Source organism: Alligator sinensis, unplaced genomic scaffold (assembly GCF_000455745.1).
Source record: "Alligator sinensis unplaced genomic scaffold, ASM45574v1 scaffold1112_1, whole genome shotgun sequence".
NCBI lineage: Eukaryota > Metazoa > Chordata > Crocodylia > Alligatoridae > Alligator > Alligator sinensis.
The window spans coordinates 1,050,337-1,055,620 of record NW_005842327.1 but is presented as its reverse complement, the minus strand read 5'-3'; the positions used below and the strand labels follow the sequence as shown (position 1 = coordinate 1,055,620).

Genomic DNA, 5,284 nt, shown 5'->3' with positions numbered 1-5,284 from the left:
GATTTCTTTCTCTCTCCTGGTGTGTGCATTTTGCTAGCAACTCTGTTTCGTTTTTACACTCTTCAGTTGTATACCTTCAAAGCAATCCTCCTTGACAGTTGGTCATTAAAGTCCGAACAAAGCAGGTAGGGAAAGACTATCATGTTACAATCGCTAACTGCTCGGATCCTGTTTTGGATTGTCCAGTTGTGAAACTTGTTTATGCAAGCTTTTAATCAGTCCGGAGCTTACATTTCAATCAAATGGGATGGATTTTGATTGACTGAATAGGACACCATGCTTTGAGTAGTTGTTTTAACAGTGGGACAAAAGCCAAAATATTCTGAACCGGTGATGGTTTAGGGAGACATTTACAAAACCCCAAACATGCATTGAATGCCTGTTCCGAGAAATATGCCTTAATCAAGAGAGAATATGTCAACAAGGAGGATATAGTCATGTAGGGAGATGCAGTTATTTATGAATGATTTAGCTTAATGAAATAGGGTACATTTGCAACTAGCACAAGAGATTAAATCAGTTGAGATTTGCTTCATTTAACATGATTCTAGTCACGATCTTGCATTCTTGTGCAAGATGCACTATTGTTTTAGTTTGGTCATTTAAATTTCGTGTGTGGGTCAGGCCAAGCTTTCACAGTCATCACACTTGGAAAATAAAATCACTCTGAAGGAGGTAAAGCTGAAGATACTGAAAATAACTGTGGGCTTCTGTATAAACCTTTTGGATCCCCCCAAATACGTGGAAAATCCTAATTAAACAAGAATTTTCCTGCACGTATTGCAAAATTCCTGGATATGCAGCTAAAAATGTAATTTAAAAAATAGAGCCCACTGAGAGTCAAATAAAGAAAGTGTCATTTAACCTCAGTATGTAAGCATCTGCTTTACTAAATGTTCAAACCAGGAAATTCCTTTTACAGTTTATCATGGAAAAGAGAGGTTTTTCCTACTTAAAAAAAAAACCTGAAAAAAAATATTTTTTTTCTCTCTCCTTTTAAAGCAGCATTCAATTTACTAAGGAAATCCCTCAGATAAGAGGGCATTAGAAATCCTGAAGCATTTTAGGAAACATGCATTTAAAATCTTGAGAATCCTAAAAGAAATCCTGAAAAAGCTCTTAAATCCTTCCCCCTCCCCTCAAAAAAAGTCCTTGAAAAGCAGAAAAGCTTTTGGCATTTCCCCTTCATTTATATAAAATTTAAATGGCAGTATTTATTAACTGAAATATGTTTGAATCAACTTGGTTACTAGTGTTATGGTGCATGGTTCCATTCAATGCTATGCTAACTCTTATTATTATTCTTAGAATAACCTAACATTTGATAGCCTATTTACTGCTTAAAATGTCTATATACAATGTCATGCATATTCTTTACATATATTTGAAAGAACAGTAATTGTAGAAAAGATTGGGTGGGACTAGCTCCATCTTTCCTACTTGCTGAAGAGCACATACAAGTCAAGAAAAATAAGTAAAATATATTGGGGAAATATCAAAGCAGGTGATGCTACAGTTCTCCATGTAATTTCTTTTAAGTGCCCCCTGTTCAGGGTGCCCCCTTTGTTATCTGTCCTATTTTCTCTGTCTATTGAACTGCTTACAGTAGCTATCAAAGAGTTTCTACAGAGGTTCAGGACATCATAATTGGTAATAAAGGGCATAAAATGGCACTTTTTGTATAAGGTTCTGCATTGCCTCAGTAAATAAAAGTTTCCATTTAGTGCCTTAAAGATGTCTTGAGAGTTACACCATTGCAGCTGTTTATATAAACATGACCAACTCCCAAGTAAGCAATCTCCTTGGGTAACATTTGGGAATACTTTAATCACCATGATAGTAGTCATATAACAGTGCAATTGATTCGAGCACCTGTATGTGGAAGTGTCGCTGAATCCTAAAATACCTGCAGCCTCTTTTAATGTATATCTTAAATTGAGACGTTTTGAATTTGTTAGGCTGATACCCTCTAGATACATGAATTAAAAAAAAAAAACATACAAGAAAAGGTAGGCAGCAGTTTTTTATAGGGCAAGGATAAACACAAATCAGCTTGTTCAGGCTATAGTGTTATTTGGCTTTAAGCCAGTAGCAGATTAAGAGGCAGACTGTTGGGTCTCCCATCTTTGGCATCTAGAAGAGCTGTTGGAATAATTTTGATTTTATCGTTTTCTTTATTGAAAACAAAGGAAAAATAATTCTAAAAACTTTCTCCAAGGTTCTTTTTTTAAACTCAGTTGCCTTCAAAAGTTAAGTCATACCAGAAAGCTGAGTTTGGTGTTTCAGAGACTGTCTCACCACACATTTCCGATGTCTGCCAGTCTATGGCTGGCAGAAATTAGGGTCTTTTGCTCAGATCAAGATACCTTACTGCTAGGCTTGTCATAACAGGTTAATTCCACACCCAAATCCAGAGGAACCCACCATACAGGTTGATTACAAAAAGAAATACTGAAAATAGTAGAGAGGTTATTCTATTGTCTTCAAAAGGGTTAAAAAGTGGAGGTCTGAATCAGTGAGGCAGAAAAATCAGACCGGTGATACTGAGGACAGCCTGCAGCCAGAACCCTAGCAACAGTGTTAAATTGCATCTAGTGTCTGTGGGAAGAGGGACTTAATCCCATTTGCTAAGAATCTGGCAGTCAGTGTGCTAATAGAAAGGAAATGATGGAAAGAAATGCAACGATCCATCTGCTCAAGGGGAGTCTTGGAACAATTCATGGAAGAGCACAGTTTCTTTTGTCAACAGGGAGAGCCAGATCAGTGGTAAGGACCTGTCGGGCAACAACCTGGTACTCATGATGCAGCCACTAAACATTACCTCACTGCTTGTGCTCCAGGCTCTGAAAAACCTGACAAGATGTTGGGCATCAGTGTATGATCAGCTAGTTGTGGCCCTTCTGAGAGAGAGTCCATTACTTGTAGGAAAGGGAACTTCAACATGAACTTGAAATGTTGATTTCTTACCTAAAATTTGAATTTGTGAAAATAGGTTCCTGATCTCAAAGTCCTGCTTGGTGTTCCTGCTAGGGAGATCAGCAATCTATGGCCTGATTAATTAGGGAAAGGTTGGCTTGAAGAGTAGGTTACTGCAGGGGGCGCCAAACTCCAGACAAGTGGGTTGGTCCATTTCCTGGAGAGGAACCAAGGACCAGAAGCAACTACTGAGCCCCAAACAGGGGACACTCCAGAGCTCCTTTTTTGTGCCACTCAGCACAATCAATTATCTTCATGCCTGATAAAAGGGAACAGGTGCTTTACTTTCTCTAAAGGTTTTAATTAACTGAAAAAGTCTCCTGTACTGTACAACCGTCTTCCTCTCTGCTATTAAGCAGATGGTCACTGTCACGCAGGCTTGGTGTTCTAGGTTGAAATGCAGTGGGAAAGAACAATGTTAGCACAGTTTACTAGTGAGGAAATCCAGTTACCTAGTTTTTTAGAAGAGTTGACCAGAAGGTTGTAGCTTCAATTGCAGAGAGGTGGGAAGTATTCATTAACTCTGAGACAGTCTTAGTTTTGGCTGATTGCTGGTTTAACATCTCAGAAGGGTTTTGTAATTGGAGGTTCCACCTGTTTTGAGGACACTATTAAGGAAAAACTTATGCTCATGACACCTTTTTTTTTCCTTAAATTATCTTCTATCACATTTGGAACAGTTATCCAAAGAATAGGTAGAACATAGGGAGTGATAATGCAGGCTCCTGTTCAATGTCTGACACTGCATATTGACTTGAGTTCAGTGCTCTCTGGCGTGCTACCAAAAATGCCAGCTTGAGCCAATTGTAATGCTGTTTGTGATGCATTCAACTAGAGTGCCAAGCACCCATAAATGCTTGAATTGTGTACTTAACACTTTTACAAAGGGGAAATCAGTGGTGTTGGGTTTGTCTGTCTATTTCCACAATCATCCAGCTCAGTCGTTTTTTGTTTTTAGTTTGTATGGTTGGTTACTATGCACAGGGAAGACCTTGAGCATCCTTCTCCGGTGCTGCCCTGGATCTCCCTGTTGGAACAGAAGATTGCCTGCCTGCAGCATGAGCAGTGCCCACTTTCCTGTCCGTTCTACTCGGGTTGCTCCCTGGTAATGATGTGCAGGGGTGGGCACACCGGTCAGACAAGGACTCTCTCCTGGAATACCTAAATAAACCTGATCTGCTTCTATATACTCTCTGTTACTTTAGATTAGTGCTCTCCAACCTTTTGAAGTAGGAGATCACCTTTGAAATTTAAAAGCAACCTAAGCTCTACCATGCCCTGCTGCCACCCCTGCAGCAGGTAAGTCTGGGGGGAAGGAAGGGGGGGAGATCAACACGGAGAAAAAATTATTTGGGGGCATGCCTCCCTAGCAGTTAAGTCCCACCTGGCCAGGGCCCCACTCAATTCACCCCTGCTCCTACCTCTTTGGCACTGCTCCTTACCACGGGGGCATCAATCTAGCCCTTGCCCCTTCCCTCCCCGCTGGACTGACCTGCTGGGCGGGGCATGCGTGCATATGGCCCCCCCACCCCAGCTTCCGATCGACTCCAAGAGGCTCCGAGATCTACTGGCAGATCAAGATCCACTGGTTGGTGCCGGCGTGCACTGCCCTAGATGAAGAGCCTGATTCAGCCTGTTTCCACTGCTGCTGTTTTGGTGCACTTTTTCTTCTAGCTCCGTGTCTCTCAACCTGTGGTTCATGACTCAAAAGTGGGTTGTAAGAACATATTCAAGGGTTGGGAGCAAACTTTTAAAATGGATTCTTATTTAAAGAAGGAAAAACATGGTTTTTTCTTTGTTGTCTGACAGTTCTAGCCTTAGAGGCTAGAGTGAGGGGCACTGGGTCGGGACTGGCCATTGATGTTTACAAATGGGTCCTGGTACAAAAAACGTTGAGAACCACCGTCCAGCTCTTCACCCCGGTGTGGCTCTGAAGAGCCTCCGCCTTGTCTAAATGTCTTCGCTGCTGCCTCCCTGTGTGTTTCCAAAGGAAAACCTGGCACCTGCACAGCTGCGGGAGAGGGGGGGCGATCCGCACAGGCCTGCCGGGAAGAGAGTGCACGGCAGCTGCTTGAAAATGAAGTGCGTGGAAGGCAGGCATCAAAGACTGGAGGGGAGAGAAGGGGATAATTTACATCAAGCTAAACCTTTTCTAATCTTGTTTTTATAGCAAACAAGTTTTCGGGTTTCGAAAGTCTTGGGAAGGGCAAGCTGGCTCTGGCGGCATGCGAGGTGCGTGGCGGAAAGCCCGCTCAAGCCCCGGCCGACGCTGGGAGGAGAAGCCGGGCCGGGGGGTGTCTCCAGGTAC

The 5,284-nt window shown here is 42.2% G+C and overlaps 1 protein-coding gene across 1 annotated transcript in view; it reads left to right on the top strand.

Annotated features, from left to right (window-relative positions):
* Positions 1-5,105: 5,105 nt before the first annotated feature.
* DNAH11 (dynein axonemal heavy chain 11) overlaps positions 5,106-5,284 on the top strand; it is a 279,731-nt gene continuing 279,552 nt past the window's right edge. The window contains exon 1 of the mRNA XM_006028586.3: positions 5,106-5,280. The gene's annotated coding sequence lies outside the window, so the exon portion shown is untranslated. The remainder of the gene's footprint in view (positions 5,281-5,284) is intronic.